This window comes from Neovison vison, chromosome 2 (genome assembly GCF_020171115.1).
Source record: "Neovison vison isolate M4711 chromosome 2, ASM_NN_V1, whole genome shotgun sequence".
NCBI lineage: Eukaryota > Metazoa > Chordata > Mammalia > Carnivora > Mustelidae > Neogale > Neogale vison.
The window spans coordinates 66653971-66675583 of NC_058092.1; positions in this window are offsets into that span (position 1 = coordinate 66653971).

Genomic DNA, 21613 nt, shown 5'->3' on the forward strand with positions numbered 1-21613 from the left:
CTGTATCCAGTGAAATCCCTTGGCTCCTAGCAAACCAGAATGGTTAGTCACCCTGCAATAGGTCAGACTATGTGAACATTTGAAAAGCACACAGATCCAATGCAGAAAGACAGAACTTGTTTTAGGTAACTGGGATGATTTCAAAGTAACAATTATATACGGACCTGACAGGTTTCTCAGCTATGAGGATGTGGTTCTTAGAGAATAAACTATTTTTAATAAACAATAAAATTCATGGCATCTTTTTCTCATGTTTTCATTCTGTTAGATAAAGATAAGTGCAATGTTTTTGTTTTCTGGCTAGGATGCACGATTTACATGGTTCAATATTGTATAGTATTTGGGGTACGTAACCATAAAAAATAATGCCTCAACCTTCTTGTCTACTACATCAATGGCAGATTTACTCATTTTCTATTCAGGGTTCTAAACCCCCAGTTTTGTCTGCCTGCCTCATGTCCTTGGTACTCTGAACACTATTTTTTACTGATCTCTGTCTTATTATTTTTCTTTTCTACAGCTCTCTCAAAATAAATTGTTTCCATGTTTCATATTGCATCATCCTTTTACAAAAAAGGAAAACCTTCATTTTCTTATCTCTATTAAACTTTTTGTTTCTTATACTGCCCACCCCTCACCAAGAATCACTTAAATAATTACATCTGTTTTAAGATTGTGAGTGAAAATGGCAAGGTTTGAGTAAATTGCCTTCTTTCTGCTACATAATTCAAGCCACAAAATGCAAGTTCTCTTATAAATATGTAATATACTTGTTTTTTAATTGCCCAAGCTTGACAGAGGAATGGGTAGGTGTTAATCTGCTCCCTACCTATTGTCCCCTTCCCCCTAATTCAAAGTGGAGAGAACATTTTTTATGAGAAATGTGTCAGAATTTGCCCTTTTTTCTAAAGATAAGATGCATTTGTCTATGAAAATCTACAAAATACATGACATAGTGGGATTTTTAGTTAAACCCCTTGGTTGTTTTCTCTGCATTGTTCAAATAATCAGAATTCTGAGTCAGAACTGAGGTTTGGTTTCTTAATTTAATCCACAGTAAAATGACACGCTTCTGCTAAATTCTAAATCTCTGTCTTCTCTTTTAAGTGATCCATTAGAATATTTTCTGATTAATAACTTAGAGAATATCAGGTATTCAAAGACAAAATATAGTCACCAAAGCCAAGTTGTCTTTGAGGCAACACTATTAAAAGAAAGAAAGAAAGAAAAACAACAAAAGAGATCTTTGTTTCTTCTTTTGCACAGCCCCTGATATAATGGTGCATGACTATTGGAAGCTGTACGTATTGTTTTCTCCTTTTAAAATTCTCTCTCCCCCTCACAAATTAGTTTGCTGCTAGGAAACACATAATGTATAAAGCCAACTTACAGATTGGTATAACTGAAAGGAGAGCATGCGTTTATTGACAAGGGACCATATACCACCTACATGACAGCTCTGGTGGTGGAAAGCTGTTTATGATGTTTGATATATGATCCATTGCATCTGCTATATTGTGTAGGAATGAAGATACGGTTGAATAGGACGCAAGAAAAGTTCAGGAATCCAAATCCTCATGCTTCTTTCCCCCATTCACATTAGATTCTTTATCACAGTTTTGTCAAAACTGGGAATTGACTTGTTCTGATAAAAGTAATTTCAGGGGCACCTGGGTGGCTCAGTGGGTTAAGACTCTGCCTTCGGCTCAGGGACCTGGGATCAAGCCCCGCATTGGGCTCTCTGTTAAGCAGGGAGCCTGCTTCTCCCTCTCTCTCTGCCTACTTGTGATCTCTCTGTCAAATAAATAAATAAACAAAATCTTAAAAAAAAGGAATGTCATTATATAAAGCCATTGCCATTATTTTACCAAAGTGCTATTAAGTTTCAGATTTGTTACCTGTATTCATTATGATATTTATATGAACAATGGAAATAATTGGTTATACTTCAGCATCAAAATAACATTTCGCATACTTACATACATTTTTAAGGGTCTCTTTTGTGAGTTCTTTTGTTGTGTTTGTAGCCTTGGAGGGCCTCTTTATGGAGTCAAGGCCAGACAAGTGTTGACTTAATATGAGCAAGTGTCACTTCAACAGTAGATTTCTAACATAGAATTTTAACATATAATGTTGCTTTTTTGAAGTTATAGATTTCCTATAAAAGTAAGTGTTTGAGCAAATGCTGGAAGACCCGCTGATGAGCATACCATTATGAAATTTCCACATTGCTTCCAGGACGAAACTAGGTGTCCTTAAAAATCCTTTCAAATCTAACACGCTAACCTTCTCAATAAGGATTCCATAACAGATACTTACCAGTTCTATATGACATATAGTCAAACTGACGCCAACACAACTTTAAAATTTGAAAATGATTTAGGCTCTTTCTGTGGAGGTAGATGTGAGGAAGTTAACCTCTCTTAAACATAGTGAGTAATGTTCTTTTTCTTGAAAAAAAAAACAATATATGTATAAAACCTGTCTGAGGCTTTTTAATAATTCATGCTCTTTTTCATTACAAAACCAAGAAGTCAACTTAAAAACTAAGTAAAATTTTTATGAAAGCTGGAGCTTATAATAACAATGACTTTTTAAGGAGTGAAGGCAACAACACTGCTTCCTTATATACCTCTTTTCAATAAAAACCAATTTAAAAATTTACATTTTTCAAGGAGGGATGATTCCCACAAACAAAACATAAGTATGCATCGCACCGCACCAGGATGGACGCCTGTCACTCAAATCCCTGTCATGCCGTAAGCTACCCTGATGCAATCAGAGAGGAAAATAGAGTTAGTTAGATGGGTTTACAGAATGATGTCTGCATGAGTGGCAGATGTTGGTGCTATAACCACATTATGTGCACTCAATTTTTATTATAGAACAATTGCTTCTAATAACTTTTATGTTCATGATCAATGTGTCATAAATTCACCTGAATTTCAAAAATGACCTAAGAAATCGAAAGAATGGCTCTTCAGTTGTTTTCTCTCAATATATTCAATAATAACAATAAAAATAGTAACTGATTTGAACAGGTATTGAACTGTGGATTCTGACAATCTGTGAGATCTCAAATATGTGGCCCAGTCTTCCTGGTTCATGGAAGACCTGCCATTATGTCCAAGAAGATTATCAATCATCAGCCTCACAATATTGTCTGCTGTAAGTGGGTAGTGTGATTAAAAGCAGCAATTCAAGCATGATCTGGAAAGCTGTGATTTTTATTGACAAAATGAACTGGTGACGCTCTCTTTTCATGTTATTTGTCCTCAATTTGTGCTGCTTTCAGTTATTGATGGAGTCTACTACTATTTGGGTTATGATATCATTCCACATTATATCAAATCAATAGTAAATGTCACGTGAAGCAAGAAACATGTTCATTTATCCTGTAGAAATATCCTACCCTATTTTTGTCATCTTCAGTTTCATTCAGGAATAAGCTGATGGAAATAATCTAGGTTTGATGATCAATTTATTTACGTATGCAATAGGCTTTTACTTCATATTTATAAATATTTCTTCCATCTTTACCACAGACTCTAGGTTTTCTGCACTAATGACTCCTTAACATTAATACTAATAGTGACCACATTTTCTACTGAATAAAAGTGGGAAACAGACAACATATTATTTTAGGAGTGTACATTTTTTGGCTGTCTTGGAAATCAGCTTCTACCTCATTTTTGCCCTGAGCATATATTGTTTAATCTTTAAATATGGGTTGTATATTTACATATAAACACACATACATACATTTTGCACTGGTTTCTGTTAGAAACAAATCTGATTTAAATTAAATGTTTTCCTGTATTTAGTATGAAATGCCAGCTGGTAATTAGCCAAAAAGAAATACAGTGTAGTCAGTAAGAGCACAGGCAGGTGGAGCCAGACCGTTTAGGTTTAAATTCGGTTAAATCGTTTATTAGCTATATGATATTCAGAACCGAATTAAGCACTCTGTGTGTCAACTTCATCATCCGTAAAATTAGTTGTTGGGAAATAAAATGTATTAATTCATGTTCTAACTGTTCTTGGTACTCAAGTACTGTTAAGTTCTTATTACTCGTGGTTATCCTAGTGAAGGTATCAAAACTAGGCACCTGGTTATATGTGTTTGTGTTCGTCATCATAAAAAAGGGATTGAGACCTGAAACTGGAGGAGTTCAGGTAGCGAAGAGAAGTGGGCTAAGAGAAGTAAGCCACGACTACTTGTAAGTGGTCTGACAGTATTTAGAGATTTAGCCAGAAAGTGAAACTGAGACCTGCTGACAAATTGGAAGACTCAAGGACAGTATTCTGAAAAATCCAGTGCAGAAAGTATTTCAAAAAGGAAATAGTGATGAACTATCTCCATGGTGAAGAGGAGGTGATGATGGGAGGATTAAGAATTGTCCATTAGTGTTGGCAACAGAGTCACGTGGACAATAGCAGTTTCAAAATGCGAGAGTAAAAAAGAAGCAAGGACACAGAGAAGTGATGGTGCTGAGCACAAACAACAAATTCTAGGTGCAGAGAAACGTGCCGGTAGGCAAAAGGGACCAACAAGGTATAAGAATTTTTTTAAGTCGAAATTTGTTATAGAGTATTTATTTGTTAATAGAAATGATTCTGTAGATATTGAGGTTGATGATGCAAGAGATGAGGGGTTTGGTTGCAGGAACAAAGTCCTTCAAAACAGGCAGAGGACTGAGTTATAATGTTTTAATTTACCATCCAATGTAATTTGTTGTTGTTTATTGTGTTCTTGGCGCCTCAAATAAGACCCTAGGAAGGTGTTTTTTCATTTGTCCCACCTAGAAGAGGGCGAGGAAACAGAAACAGGCAGATAGTAAATATTTGTTAAACAAACATAGGCACAAATAAGTGAATGAAAACATAAATAAAAGTAAGCAGATGAAGCAGTGGTGTGGCCTTAGATGAGTGGAAGACAATATTTTCTATTGTAACCGGAGGGAAGTAAAGCATATAGGAGCAGATGGATGTGTATTAGTGGTGTTGTTGATCATAACACATAGGTGTTCCTATCAGTCTACTTCTATTGTATTATTAAATATAATATGCAAAATTTATTTCAAGAGGCAATAATGAGAGATAAAAGTTGAGGAAATCCTGCAGAGAATAACAAAAAAAACAACAGTGAGACCATAGGAGAAACCGTATTTTTTGAAATGATTAGAGATCTGATTTAGAAGGACAAACATCTGACTAATGAATTTCAGAAAGAAAATAGAGAAAAGAGAAGGAAGAAAATTATCAAAAATAAGTATTACAATATATGTGTTAAAATGATTATTAAAATAATCATTTGAGTATTGCATGTGTCATTAAATTTAATGACAATAAGTTGTCATTAAACTAGCATAATCAAAAGGATTAACTGAAGAGCTCAAAGCTTGTAGAGAGAAGAAAAATATCATTCTTATGCAAAGTTCATACAAAGTCAAGAGACTCTCAGAAGTAATGGTAGTCAGAAGACAAAAAGGGTAATGATTTAAAAATTCTGAGAAAATCTTGTTTTATCATAGAATTCAATAATGGGAAAAATTATGAATCCAATGTGAGGATACAAAAATATATGATCAGAAATGCAATTTCTCAAGAAATTATCATCTTTACACATATGATCAGGAATTTACTAACTTGAGAAAGTTGAATAAGAAAGGATAAGAACATGAGATCAGAAAACTGGAAATCCAGCTGAAAAGGTAGGTAAAAGATGAAGAAACCAAAGTTCCAGGGTAAGAGCTATGTGTAGACCATAAGAATAACCAATTCATATTGGAGCAGGAAAGTATAAGTATTCAGGAGCAAGAGTTCTGCAAATAAATCAAAGTGATAAATTTTAGAAGGTATCTGCATATTTGAAAAATTGCACTTAATATAGCTACTGGAAATGATAGATGAATTGACTGGCATAGAAGTAAGTATGCAAAAAAAATACAAGGCAATTTTTAATAATAGGAGAAACTACTAATCATACAGGAAAGAAAAAAACAAATATGTCACTTGACTTAGCAGTGTATTATTTTTATACATTTGAAATAATATGAATACTAAGTAAATAGTCTGAAGATTACGTTAGAATGATAGGTGGAAAAAAAAATCCAGAATGGAATTATTGGTGTAAAAGGACTAAATTTATACCTACCATAAAAACGAGTCATTAGATAATATTTAAAATACAGAATCAAAGGGCACCTGGGTAGCTCAATCGATTAAGCAGCCGCCTCTCAATTTTGGCTCAGATCATGATCTCATGGGTTGTGCAATCAAGACCCATGTTGGGCTCTTCACTCAACAGGGTGTCTGCTTGGGCTTCTCTGCCTCTCCTTCTCTCTCTGCTGCTCCCCCTGCCTGCTCATGCTCTCTCCCTCTCTCTCAAATAAATAAATAAATCTTATAAACTAAAATAAAATACAGAATCGATCAATAGCAATATATGAAAATCATAAACAAATTTTAAGACAAATACAAGAACAAGTATAAGGGGATAATTTCCTTTGGGGAGAACAGAAAGACGGAGCTGCTCTTTTACATGAAACCTTACACTTGTATTATTTCAGTAAAATAAATGGAATACAGGATTAATTTGAATGCATGCACACATGTGTATAATCACCCCACTGGCTATTGATGGAGACCTCAAAATAAGGAATAAGCAATTTTGATGGTTATTTTAGTTTTAGATGCTTATATCTTTTGTATTTAATATAAGGAGGAGGAAGAGTGGTTAAACATAGTGATTTTTAAAATTGGAGCAAAACATGTAGCAGTACTGTACAAGTGGATGACTTTTGACAAGTATAGTGATACATTTATATGCTAGCTATGATATAAAAATTTTCATCACCCCAGAATATTCTTTCATGCCCCATTCCAAACATTTCTCACCCTCTCAAAGACAAACCTTATTCTGATTTCTACATACATAGTTATACCTGATTTTGAATGTCATATGAAAGGATTCATGTAGTACATCTTGTTTTGTGTCCACATTCACTTACTCAGATAATGAGGATCAGATTCATTTATGTTTGTTGAGTAGAGATGATAAAGAATATTCTGCTCTGAGTTTCCCAATAAGAAGAACTCACTGCCCAACTGCAAGAATTGTGGTCAGCTGATAGCCTCCACCTGAAGCTCCTTCACGGCTTACATCAGCTTTGAGCCTGTGCTGCACTTTCTTTGAGGGCTGCTTTCATATAATGGCACATCAAGGCAGAAGTAGGTGAGATCACACTGTTATTAAGCTGGCCTCCTGCCAATGGCAGTAAAATTTTGGTGCAAGACATTTACACCCTATGCAGAGCCCCTCCTATGGGAATTCTTTGCTCATGAGCTTCACATTGACCTGATAGAGACCTTCAGGACTGTCAAGGCATGAAAAGTTCTGACCAAGCCAAGTTTTCTCTTCCCTCTTTCTTCAGGTGTTATTCTCTAATAATTTTGTGCAGTCCTACCTCTTCAGTAGTTGCCTCCCAATGGACCTAGCCTGTGATCATGGATGTGTTGTTCATGTGATTTTGTTGATGACTAGTGTTCCATTGTGAGAACACATCACAATTTCTTAATCCATTCTCTTGGACTTTGGAGTTGTTTAGTGGGTTTTGGTTATTACAAATAAATCTGCTGTAAACATTCTAGTTCATATCTTTGTTTATGGACTGATATTTTGGGAACAGAATGACCTAACCACAAGGGAGGTATATAGCTAACTTCATAAGAAATTGCCAGTTTTCTGAAGTAGTTGAATCATTTTACATCCCCAGCAATACGGGAAAGTCCAAATTACACCATATATTTGTCAACATTTCTTATCAAGAATCTTAAATTTTAGCTATTCTAACAGGCATAAAGTGATACTTTATGATTTTGGTTTGTCTTTCCCCAGTGATGCTAACGTTCTCATGTGGTTATTAATCATTTGCTTATATTCTTTTGTTAAGTATCTGCTCAAATCTCAAATCAAACACTATTCTCCATATTCAATCAGGTTGCCTTTGTCTTTGCTTGTATTTTGGTATTGACTTAAGCATTTGTTCTTTTGTATTTTTCTTTTTTAAAAATTTTTATTATTTTTTTAATTATGTAAGCATTTGTAAAATGCTTACATAATAATCCTTTGCAAGGGGGCTCCTGGATGTCTCAGTCAGTTAGGCATCTAACTCTTGATTTGTCTCAAATCATGATCTCAAGGTCTGAAATTGAGGCCCTCAATGGGCTCCTTGCACTGGGAGTGGAACCTACTTGGGACTCACTCTCTCCCCTTGCTCCTCCCCTGCCCTCCCTCTCATGCTCTCTCTCTCAAAACAAAGAAAAAACAAAAAAACAGGATGGAAAAAAAATAGTTTGCTATGTAGGTAGTGTGAATGATGTCTCCCTGTATGTAGCTTGCCTATTCATTATTTTATTACTGGTGTTTTGGTTGATGTTTTTTAAAAAGTTGATGAAAATATTTTATTGTTTGTGTTCATGATTGTTACTTTTGGTATCCTGTTTAAGAAATTTTATGGACACACCAGTTGCAAAGATACCCTCCAAAATTTCCTTCTAAAAGAAATTTTATGGTTTTAACATTTACCTTTAACTTTATGATCTATCTCAAATTGATTTTTGTTTATGAGTATATATTTTGGTATATTTTTTCTTCCTATCTATCTACCTGTTCCAGTAACTTTTGTTGAAAGGATTTTTTATTCTTTAGTAACTTGTTTTGGAGTCTTTGCCAAAAATCGGTTGTGTTGTTCTATTTCCACATGCAGAATACTCTTCCTCTGTCCTCTTTGCCTATCCTTAATATCAAACTGGTATATTATTATTGGTATATTATTATCAGTGTTAGTCCTCCAACTACATTTTTCTTTTTAAATATATTGTGGCTATTCTTGGTCATTTGCATATCCGTATGAATTTTAGAATCAATTTCTCAATTCCTACAAAGAAATGGATATTTATCAGGATGGCATTAAAAGTATGGGCTAAATAGGGAAGAACTGACATCTTAATTGTTTCCAATTCATGAAAATGGCATATCTTTCCATTTATTTAGTTCTTAATTTCTCTAAACATCATTTTATAATCTTAACTAAGATATCTTCTCTGTATCTTGTTAAATTGCTTAATGTAATAGTAATATTTATGATTTTGATGTTATTATAAATGGAATTTCTTAAATTATGTTTTCTAAATTTATGCTGAAGTATATGGAAATACCATTGTTCTTGGAATATTGCCTTCTAAATCCACTTTTTATTTCTGGCAGCTTGATTGTAAATTTACAATTTTATATGAAAAATAGTATCATGTTATCTGTGACTGAAGAGTTCATTCCTAGTATATTGTTGCATAGAAGTATGGTAGTGGGCATTCTTGCTTGTTTGTAATCTTAGAGGAAAACCTACACTATTTCAATATTAAATATATAATTACAATGTTGTTGAGGTTTATTCAAGAATGTTTTTCAGATAGACGACATTTTTAGTTTGCTGAGAGCTTTTCAAAATAAAATAATGAGATGCCGAATTTTGACAAGTACATTTTTTTTTAAAGAATTTTTTATTTAACAGAGAGAGAGCACAAGCAAAGGGAGCAGCTGGCAGAGGGAGGGGGAGAAGCACTCTCCCCACTGAATAGGGAGCCCGATGTGGCACTCAATCTCAGGACCCTGGGACCATGACCTGAGTCGAAGGTAGCCGTTTAACTGACCAAGCCACTCAGGCGTCCCAGTATATTTCTTTTTAATAACACCTTTGTAGTGATGAAACCTACCTACAATTAAAAATTCATGCTGTTGAAATATATAATTCTGTTTTTATTATATCCACAGCATTGTGCAATCACCTTCAGTCTCCAATTTCAGATCATTTCCTCACCCCAAATAGAAATCCCATACCCATTAAAAGTTACTTTCCAGACTTTTTGCTCTAGGGAGGACGTCCGGTACTATGTAAACAGAGGACACATTGATCGATGTTATGCTGATTTATGTTCCTGCAATAGGTCACACTTTTTCATGGTCTATGCTCCTTTTTATATGTTGCTAGTTTTGCTTTGCAATATTTTATTGAGGATTTTTATGTAATAATCATAAGGGATATTATTATAGTTTCCTTTCCTGATGTTGTCTTTGTCTAATTTTTGTATCATGGTCCTTCTGACTGACCTCATAGAAGGAATTGAGAAGGCTTCCAACCTCTTCCATTTTTTGGAAGATTTTTATAAAAATTGGTATTAATTCTTCTTTAAATGTTTAGCAGACTTTACCAATGAAGTCATCTGCACTTGAACTTCTCTTTGTGGGAAGTTTCAAAATTACTAATTCAATCTCTTCACCTATTACTGGTTTATAGAAATTTTCAAAAGATCACTTTAAGGCAAAGACCTGTATGAGAATAGTTTATTGTAAGGAGACCTGAAAAGCCACTTCTCGGGACTGAGAAAGGGGGAAAAGGGTACGTTAATGAGTTGGTCATCAGTGTGGGCTCTTGATCCTCAGTTCTTTTAGGAATTTAGGAAGATAGAATAGAAAAGTCTTCAGAATTATCACACCCAGGCCATGAGGATGATGAAGTCTTTATTTATCCCGAAACTCTAATATGTCATTAGCTTAGGGCTGCTCATAGGGGCACTAACTCTTGGATGTTTCTAGCAGAAAGGCTATGCCAAACTCCTCAGGCAGGGTGGACACCATTTGAAAGTCTGAAAAGGTGAGCACCGAGAGGATATGAGTAATGCACCAACAGGGTCTGGCAGATGCTTCTAGGCATAGTGTCTGTTACTATATTATAACTCTATCACACTCTGCTTTTCATTATAGATTCTTTTCTGTGAGACTATCACCACCAAATTGTATGCTGCTTTAGAATTTTGTGTCTTAAACATTTCTTACATGTAACACCTCCTTTCCATTTTTAAGGCTACTGTCCTAGATAAGGCTCACAATAATCTTGACTGGATGATTACATTAGCCTACCAACTTTTTATCTCCCTTTCTTTTCTCAGATTCAAGGGATGATAAGTAGACTCAACTTCTTTTGTGTATCTATCTATCTATCTATCTATCTATCATAAACATACAATGCTATGCTCGTTTCAGGTGTACAGTCTAATCATTCAACAATTCCATACATTTTTCAGCGCTCATCAAGGTTAAATCTACTCTTAATCCCCTTCTCTATTTCACCAATTCCTTCACCATCTTCTCTTCTGGCAACCACCAGTTGGTTCTCCGTATTTAAGAGATTCAAATTCTTGGTTCGAAGAGTGGCAAAGAATTTTGTCGTCTTGTCTTTCTAATTGTCATAAGGGGCATAGCTCACCTGGAGTAGATCATATGTCTTCAAAACCAGTCTCCACATTGCCAAAAGAATATTTTTAGATCCATATATTTTATTATTCTCTCCCCATGCCTATGCTCAAAATATTTCAAGCCTTCTAATCCATACTGTATTTATACAGCTCTGTATGATGGGGCCACTGCCTATCTGTCTAGTTCATTTTATTTCTTTCTTCTATGTACTTACACTCTAGAAATACCAGGGTGCTTACATTTCTTATAGTGCTAGCAACTTTTATACACTTTTCTTTGTCTTTTATTTGTTAACACATACACACACACACACACACACACACACGCACACCCTCCTTCCTCCCTTTTCCCAATACTAAATCTGGGAACAAATTTCTTTTTATGCCAATCCATAAAACTAATATGTAATTTTAGTCTGACTATCTGTCTCTGCACTAGATTCAGCTTCTGGAGGATATAAATGATGATATCTTTTAATATTTATATCCCCAATACTAAGTGTAGGCCTAACATGTGGTAAATTATTAATAAAATATGTGAAATGAGTGGATGAATGCACTTACCATTGTTGTATTTGCTACAACAGTGCCTAGTTTTTCTATAAAACCAGAGAGGGGAGAGGGCACAAGGGGAGAAGAGTAGGATGTCATTGAAAGAACATACTCTTTCAAACAGACAAAATGTATCTTATGTTCAAATTTTAGTTCTAATCTTTCCTATAAAAGTGACTCAGGTCAAGTTATTTAAACTTTCAAATGCATTTTCCTCTTCTTAGAGAAAGGGATGATACTATTTCTTAAAGGTAGGATTGGAAGTGCATGCATGCACACACGTACACACATATACATGTGCACGCACGTGAGCATACGCACGCGCGTGTGCACACGTGCGCGCGCATGCGCTCGAGTACACACACACACACACACACACACACAATGCTTAGGGAGCATTTCCGGTTTGGGAAGTAACTAATTCCTCATTTGGGTATGTTACTCCTGCCCATTTCTTGATAGACCTAAAGAGCTGCTGAGTTTGAGGGAGGCCTGGAAAAGAAGAGAGATCTGCCGCAGGTCCCGGCGTGGTCCTGCAGATCCAATGGGGCTTACAGTGGCGGTGGCAGACAGGAACGTTCTTTAGGGCCCTTGGGAGGTCCTTGTAGGTGAGTTGTAGCACAGCCACTTAGGAGTTTGGGACAAAGCCCTGCTCTCCTCTGCGGATAAACAGTTCTTGACCTGTTACTAGGCTCTGTAGCCCTGAGAGAGTCTTGATAACAGATGAATTTTGAATGAAACACAAGTTAAATAATTTTTTGTATTGTTGACCTGAGTATTTCTGTTATGATGAAATACAGAGAGGAAAACAAATCTGATGAGTATTTTATTGAAGTTCTTTAATTGTCAGAAATTTTATAGATTATAATAACCATGAATTAAATCTTAAGTCAGAGTTATTTTCATATGGCCCTCCAAAATGATTTATGCGAAGTGTAGTATATATTACAGAAAAAGCTAAGTGACATTGGTGATGAATAATTTTTTATCTGAGAATAGAATATGTGATTTGAAAAAGGTTGATTCATAATGAAATGAGAGCAAGTCAAAATCCATCTGGATATGGACATGAAATATCTTATTTGTTCTTTATAGGAACTGGGCAATATTTTATCATACTAGAAAATTTCTTTCCTTCTACATTTAGATGATTTTATCCTCCATCCAAGATTTTCTTTTTATTTCCCATGGTTTTTAATAGGAAAGATGCTCTCTAGAGCAGAAATATAAAATCAGATTTTACTTGGAGTATATTCTTGGTAAAATAACCTGGCAGTCTTTGGTAGTGAAATATAATCTCTGCAAGGTCAATGAACCCTGTCAAGGCTTTTGGTGATTTTCTTAAGAGACACTAACCACTTTATTGAAAGAGCAAATTCCCTTAGGGAATGATTACCTATTAACACTCACCACTGTTTCCCCTTTGAAATGTAAGATATGAAGGATACACTTCAAACAAATACTGCAGACTTACTTTATTCTTACAAACTTTTGGTTATCAGCTATGTGATAAGACCATACAATTTCTCTTAGTTATACTATTTGGGCAATTTTTTAAAAAGATTTTATTTATTTATTTGACAGAGAGAGACACAGCAAGGGAGGGAACACAAGCAGGGAAAGTAGGAGAGGGAGAAGCAGCCTTCCTGCTAGCAAGAAGCCTGTTGTGGGGCTCAACCCTAGGACCCTGGGATCATGACCTGGGCCTAAGGCAGACATTTAATGGCTTAGCCACCCAGGCCCCCCACAACTTGGGCAATGTTTATTTTAAGTAGGAAGAAGAAAGTAAACAACAAACATATATTTTAATTCTTCATAATTGCTTTTCAGTGAATATGTGGTTAATACTTCAAGAAAGCTTTATAAATGAGATAATTACAGAAATATTGGATATAAAGGAATTTTTCTTAAATTTTTGAGTGTCTTTTCATGTTAAAATAATTTTTAAAAAATGCCTAAGACTTTTTCTGAAGTTTAAAAAATGTTAAGTAGCAACAATAATAAAAACTTTCTTTTCATTTGTCTCCTCCCTCTGCCCCACCACTGGCTCCAAGAAACCAGACTTCTCTACACACAGAGGAAATGTTGAGCAGATCTATAAGTGAGCTTTGTATATTTTCCTTTTTTGTAAGATGTTGCCATTTCTGCTATGTTATCTTCTATTAGCTATATTTCAGTGAGCTTTGGTTACAAAAATGTGGGTGAGAACAAGAAAGAATTTCAGTAGTTAAAATGTTTAAATAAATACCTCAGTTTGTATGCTGCCTGTTCTCTCTTGAATATGTTTTCCCATTGCTGCCTAAGTGGGAGTCAAACAAGTTCTAAAGTTATTATTATGTATGCATTGATGTATACATGAAGCTATTAACACAGAAATCTTTGACAGGGCAAACTTGTAATGACTTCCCTGAAGCTGTTATCTTGAACTGTCTCTAAATGTGCCTTTCCTCTTTGTTGAACAGATCTTTTTAGGAAAAGGGCATAACATATATAGAGTCAGAAAACATTTAGATTTTGCCTTTTTGTAGGTTCATAGCGCCAAACTATTTCATTTAAAAAGTGTGAAAAAAATAATGCTTCTGGGCTCAGTATATATGCCAAGTTTACACCAGCATCACATTTTTTATGGCTGATTTATAAACCTCTCAAAAAGGATGGAAATGCTGACACATTAATAACTCTGGCAGAATAAGTTCTGCATACTTCGGGGAAAAAATAGAGAAAAGAAATAAAATGGACAATTCCAGTCTAAAGAATGGAAGTTCCTTAAAAAGAATAGGAGATATTTTATGCTTTACATAAAGATTCATAAAGAATCTTATTTTTATAGTTGTTTGGTAAGAAATAAATAATTATAGATTAGCTTATCTTAGCAATAAGTATTTACTATCATTTTACTTATTCCTTTAAAATAATCCAATATTAGAATGGTATTAAAAAATGTAAGTGATAGTTTTAATGCCATCAAACATATTTTTTCTTTTGAAATAATATGTTAAATTTGAGTACTGTAAACCTTAAATTATAATGAAAGAAGGCAGAAGTCTTAAATATAAACATAGTAGTCCCTACATTTTCAAATTAATATATTAAAATACCAAATATATTTAAAAATTGTAATATCCTATGTTCCCATTGATGCAGGAAAAAAAAGTACTATCATATTACTTACTAGAAGAAAAATTTGATACTATATGCTCAAAACCCTGCAATTCATGCATGTAGACTCAATCGTTACATTTCCAAGTGCCTATCCCTAGTTTTTGACTAGGAATTTGGTTAAATATTTATAAATCAATATTGTTTCATATTATTTTAAAAATTGCAAACAACTTCGTGAACAACCATAGAGGAGACACTCATTATGGTGCACAAGCAAATGTAATACTTAGTACATTCAAATAATAATTTTTTTTTAAGATTTTATTTATTTGACAGACAGAGATCACAAGTAGGCAGAGAGAGAGGGGGAGGCAGGCTCCCTGCTGAGCAGAGAGCCCGATGTGGGGCTTGATCCCAGGACCCTGGGATCATGACCTGAGCTGAAGGCAGAAGCTTAACCCACTGAGCCACCCAAGCGCCCCCAAATAATAATTCTTAAAAGATAAATAATAAGCTGAGGAAACTGGAAAAAATAAAAAAAATAGCTATATGAATACAATGATATAGATACAATAGGATATAAAAAATTGACATTTTTACCAGTCACTGACATAAAACATGCTGAAATGTTTGCCTTATCACCACATGCATGTTTTCAGGGAAAATCTATAGAATCTGGTCTAAGAATTTCGAGTTTCCTCAGCCACTTTGAGAGTTCATGAGGGTGAATGAGGAATGATTCTTATGACGACATAATATTTGTAAAGATCGTGTTCATTCTCTCCTTCATCCCTCTGGTGAGATAATTTCTTGCCCTCCTTCATCAAACCTATAGTGGAGATATTATGGAGGTCCACAAAGAGTGTCACATGTGATCCTCCAGATTTAAAAGGCAAGACAAATGATGGTCTAACTCCCACCTACAAACACCTAGTATAAATGTGACTTGACTCCCTGCCTTGGTGGCTGATCTGACTGAAGCACTGTTCTGTCGGGGAACACAAGCCCGGACTTAGATGAAGTTAAGGATGAATGAGTCAACTAGATGAGGACTATCAGGAACAGACCACGTGCATGGTCTTCATAGGTCTTGTCTTATTGGGCTGCCTAGAGGGAAGGCTCCAGTAAGAAGAAACTGGCAGTTAAATACCTAAGAGCTGAAGAATGAGTGCTAAACCATCACTTTTGTCATTTACCTGGGACAAGAGAACCGCTATAGAGAAAAGTCAGCAGATATCTTTTCCCAGGTCCACAAAGAGGCGAGTTCAATGAAGTCAAACAACATGAGCTTACCACAGTGTTTTGAGGTAATTTTTGAAGGTTAATAGTCTAAAACTGCAATTAGTGAAAATTAAAATGATCAACTTGGAGAGCGATCAGGACACTTTGCATTGACAGGTCTTACATATGGCTTTGTTGTCAGAGAATTCTACCTCTGAGTTGGGTGGTACCAATGATTAGAAATGAATAATCTCAGACAAATTAATTAACCTCTTCAAACTACAGCTTCCTCATCCATTTTGTAAATGGGATAATAATGCTTCCTAACTCCCAGAGTTAGAGTGAGGATTAAGTGAGATAATGAATGCAAAACATTTAATCCAGTGTCTTGTAAGTAGTAAATGCTCAGTAAATCTTAATTACATTATTATCATTATATTGCTTGTCATGAAGAGCAAAACACCGGGGACAATCAGGGGGGCTGTGAGAAGGCAAACGTTGCTGAGGAGCTTTCCTCATTTGTGGCCGGGAGACACAGATGAACCTGTGACATTTTAAGAAGCCTTGTAAACCAAGGCCATATAAATACCGATCTTCCAATGTTTTGAAAGTGCTAAAATGCATTTTTTTTTTTCACTAAAACTCTCAAGCTTCCTACAAATTGCCAACTCGGAAGAAAACAAACAAACTGCCATTTCTTGGAATGCCAGCAATAAATGGAAATTCCACAAAAATATCTATGTCCCCACTGGGAGAATGGCACCAAAACAACATCCGCTATTTATTCTCGGGACAATTTGTACCTTGCTAGAAAAGGACACAGGGACTCCCTCAACTCTCTTCTGTATTATTTAACTCGGAGGGATATAAAGTTCATCACCTCTCCATTTGAACTCTGTTCCTGTCTGTGTCACAAACGGTGTCATCAGCAGGAAGCTCACAAATGTTTGTAATTAAAAAACAACTTTTCTCCGAGGCACATTCACAGTCTGTATATGGGAAGAGATGTTTTTCACCATAGGAACACTCAGGCTCTAGCACAAAATTCAGAAAATTAAAAATGTGCGCATTGTTTTTGTGAAGGCCTGTTAGTGGCTTGCAGTGAGTCTGCATAATTGAGGCTGTGGACACACGGCTTTGAATCCCCAATCTATAATTTACTGAGCATTCACACTCCTTTCATATATAAATATTCGGCTTGGTAAATCTGATTTCTTTTACCACCAATCCCTGTGATTCATTTTCTACAACTATGTGGCCTGGGCCCCCTGCGGAGAGCCTGATATCGTCCTCCTGCTGCTCTGCCCACCTGTTTAGAATTTACATCCAAAATTCATCTAAAACATACCATTTTCCCCCTGGAGAATAGCGAGTTAATATATTTACAAATTCCAGATGAATTAGATATGTTCTGAGGGTTTTGCAATTTCATATTTTAGAAACTACACTTTGATGGGGCTGGCAATGTCTACTTTCCAGAGTAAAATCAAAACAGAACCCCCTCCTAAAATAAAGCCCAAATGAAACAGCACACCAAAAAGATTTCCTCCTACGCATGTTTCATGAAATATTCCCCCCGCTTTTCACCATGACGTTCAACATGCCAGAACCAAGCACAAATGATTGTATGCATCTTAGCTTAGATTTTACTTAATAAAAACAGACAGAATTAATTTTCATGCGAATTATGCAATTTTTCTGAAGTTCTGGGCTACCTGGCTCCTTAGGCAACTCTCTTTATATCACAGCTCAGAGCTCAACTTCCTTCTTCCTAGCAAATTGCATTAGCATAGATTACTTTGGAGTGAACATTGTATGGACTTCTTTAATCAACACCAGGAGACTCTTTGTGCTTGTAAGCTTATTCATAAATTTCTCTGTTCTGTTTCTTGAAATATTTTTGATTGAGGGACCCAAGTAGGGGGCAAGATGGCAGAACCTCTTTAATTTAATTTAATACGCTCCTGCTAGAAAGCTCCAGCTTCTGGAGAGAATTCTGAAAAACAGATGTCTCCCTTCCAAAGTGAAAAACATGCATCTGTTTCTTAAATGTCAAAACAATAACAGTAAAGTTCCAGCAGACACAAGTAAAGGTTTGAGTGGCTGTCCTACCATGGTAGAGCGGGGTCTTGTTTTTAGACAGCTGAGAAATCCCCCAAGAAACACACACATTATCTTAACTGCGCATGCGTGCAGTACCGGGAGCAGGCCAGAGAAAGGAAACTGAGAATGAATGATGTGGGCAGGCAGAGATTACAATTTATGGAAGAGGAATTGGCTTGAATAATAGAGGTTTGTGATGCAATATGGCTGTCTCTTTAAATACCACCCCCCTCCCCGTTTCTTTCCATCACTCTATTTTAGACTTACCTGAATTCATTTGGTCACAATTCCCCTATCTCTCCAACAGTACATCGTTTGGTTTCTGTTACCTGCGTATCACTTTGTTTTCTTCCGAATGCCTGCCTGCGTTTACGGAATGTGGTCAGGAACTGATAGGGTGCAGAATAAACTGGGTTGATTATTTCTTCCTGTGCAGTACACAAGCTGACAGGAAGGAAATCCCACCTTTTTTCCTCTTCAAAAATAGTGTTTTCACTGTTATATAAGAGAGAAGAGATAAAAAGGAGGTTAGCTAGAGTGTCAGTATTTCCTATACAGAATGATAAACATTTTAATGTAATTAAGTGTAAGGATTAATTTGTTAATCCTTATATTTTCCCTTGTCCATTCAAGAGATGTATCTCTAATTAAATTTCCCCTTTGGCCACACTAATGAAAAGAATATCATCTAGAACTGTAGCCATAGTCAGCATGTGTGGGCAGTAGCGATAAGGCTGGGTAATTGCAGGATTAATAATTGGCTTTTTATTGAGGCTGAAAGCAATGCACTGTATGGAAACTCACTGAATTACTTGAAATCACATCTGTAGACTCGTTGCTTTGTGCTATTTGCTTTGTACTGCTTCTTCTAATAACTCCCTTTTCCCTTTTTTGTGTTTCTCTGATTTTTGCAAGCAGGGTAACAATCATGCTACGGCTACTCAATTGTTTCCAGGTCATTCTCTTACTATTGGTTTTCCATAATCCCCATAAGCAAGAAGTGAGATTTAAACGGCAGTAGCATTTCTGTGATTAAGAACACTGACTTAATATCTCCAACTCAGTTTCCTTATTTATAGTGCAGACCATCACAGAGTAATTGCTAATGTGGCGGGTAGACAGGCATCCCTTTCAAATCTTGCAGGGATGAGATGTAATCTTATAGCCACCTCAGAGTTTGTTAGCAGGCTAATAATCCATACAGTAGTATAATTTTGTATCTTTTCCTCGCTGGAACTGAGATGGGGTTTGGGAGGGGTGCTGTCCTGAGGACCCATTATCTATGTACTCTCTTCCCTTCTGAAATACGGATACAAAAAGACCTTTATGGCTTGGTAAAAATTCTTTCTTAGAAAATCCTATGGATCTGGTCGTCCGTCAGGTCACTTTATAGTAGTATCGGAGTGCGTGGGAAAGAACCCTGTTGCCAGGCATTGAAGAGAATGCCCTCCTGAACTGAAGCCACTTGTGATGGCTTGTGTATGATAGTCTTCAAATATGGAAACAATAAAAACTAAATGAAGGGTTGGTTCTACGGTGCTGTCTTGCGCGAGAAAATTCGGGAACTTGCCACTCCTTTCATCTTTTGCTCTGTGAACCTGCAAACTAGAAGGTGCCCTTACAATGTTTCCCAGTAGACTTCACTTTTGCTTTGCGTGACAAAGGCTTCTACTTTCTGTGTAACGTGGTCTATTCCCTTGACTTCAGTATTTGCTATCCAGTTATCTAAAGACCGAAAATGGGTAATATGGTTTGGGTGGAAGCAAAGTCCCCGGAAGCTCCCAAGCCCTACAAATTAGTTTCTTTTCTCTTCTCTCTCTCTCTCTCTCTTTATTATTATTTTTTTTTTTAAAGAGAAAGACTGGTGTGTGGTAATTTCTATAGAAAAATGCTGATTATGAAAGATGATAAAGTAAACTGTGCCTATGAGAATTAATTATCAGCTATAACCAACTAGGTCAACTCTTCACCTGGTTAGTTGTCACCACTGCCCATTCTTGTTTTTCTCGTGATTCAAGTCATAAAGCTTTTAGGATCTACAATTCTCTGCAGGCTCTGCTTTTGTTAATATTTGTAGAGCCCTAAAATATTGAGTGGCTTCCTTGAGAACTTTAGGTATATTAGTATTCTTATTTTGGGCAGCTTAATCATTTAATATTCCTTTGCTATCTTCACATATTAATATTTATTAGCATTATCTACTTAGAGCTTTATTTCATACTTGGGGGATACATTTCCTAACATCATTTACATAGTTAGAGCTCATGATTTCCAATGCACTTAGCAAAAGAGAAGATTAATCTCTGTAAGTAAAATGTAAACTAAGTACAGCTAAAAATGAGTGCCGAAATTCAAGGGCAAGTGAAGTGCACATGGTTCTTTCAAACCACAGATTAACAAAGTTTTTTTTTTTTTTTTTTTTTTTGCATTGTTCTTTGACTACCGTTAGACTTTAAAAAAAACCCTGTTTGGACCCTTCATGTGAGTGCAACACAAAAGTTCCTTTTGTTTTTATAATCTTTGCTCTTGGTTTACCCTGATGAAAAGAAATGCTCTTCAAAGATTATTTGCTGCAAAATTTCCATAAAGAATGTGATTTATCCTGCACTATGTGTCCATTAACTATTACTGTTTTCAATCTGTCAGCTCTTCCACAATCTTTTCCTTAAATTTGTATGCAAAGCTTGTAGAAAAACATCTTATTGACTCCTTTATTATTCAGCATGTTAATTTAATATTTTTTTGAAAGCTAATAAAACCTAAATGCTGAAGGAAAATGGAACTGTTTACAATTCAGTGAGACTGAAATAGATCAAATTTAAGATTTTTTTCAGAGTATAGGAGATCATTTATTGATATAAATGTTTAAAGATGATCCATGGCGGGGGAAGGAGAAGGACACTTTGCAATCGTAGTTCTCTTGGCAACAGCAGGAAGTCACTTAAAAAACACTAAGTTATTAAAGGAGAGAAGTAAAAAACCAAGGTGGACTGGGGATTGTAGGTGCCGCGGAAGACTGTATCCAGAGCTATGTGTTATCCTAAGACAAGAGTAGGGCATCTGCTTTCTAAGAGCCTTTAATTCTATGAGCAGAATTGTTAGACCTAACCATAGGCTGGGAGGAGATTATACTTGTATACCGGCATGCACACATGAACACACATTTGTGAGTGATGGTGGGGGTGGCGTTGGAATTGGTGTACTTCATTGCTTTTTAACTCATTTCATGACAAGAACAATTGCCAGGTTGGATTTTGTCAAAGTAGCCAGAGGAGTTACAGAAGTAATGCTTGGCAGGGTCATCTGCTTGTTTAGAATT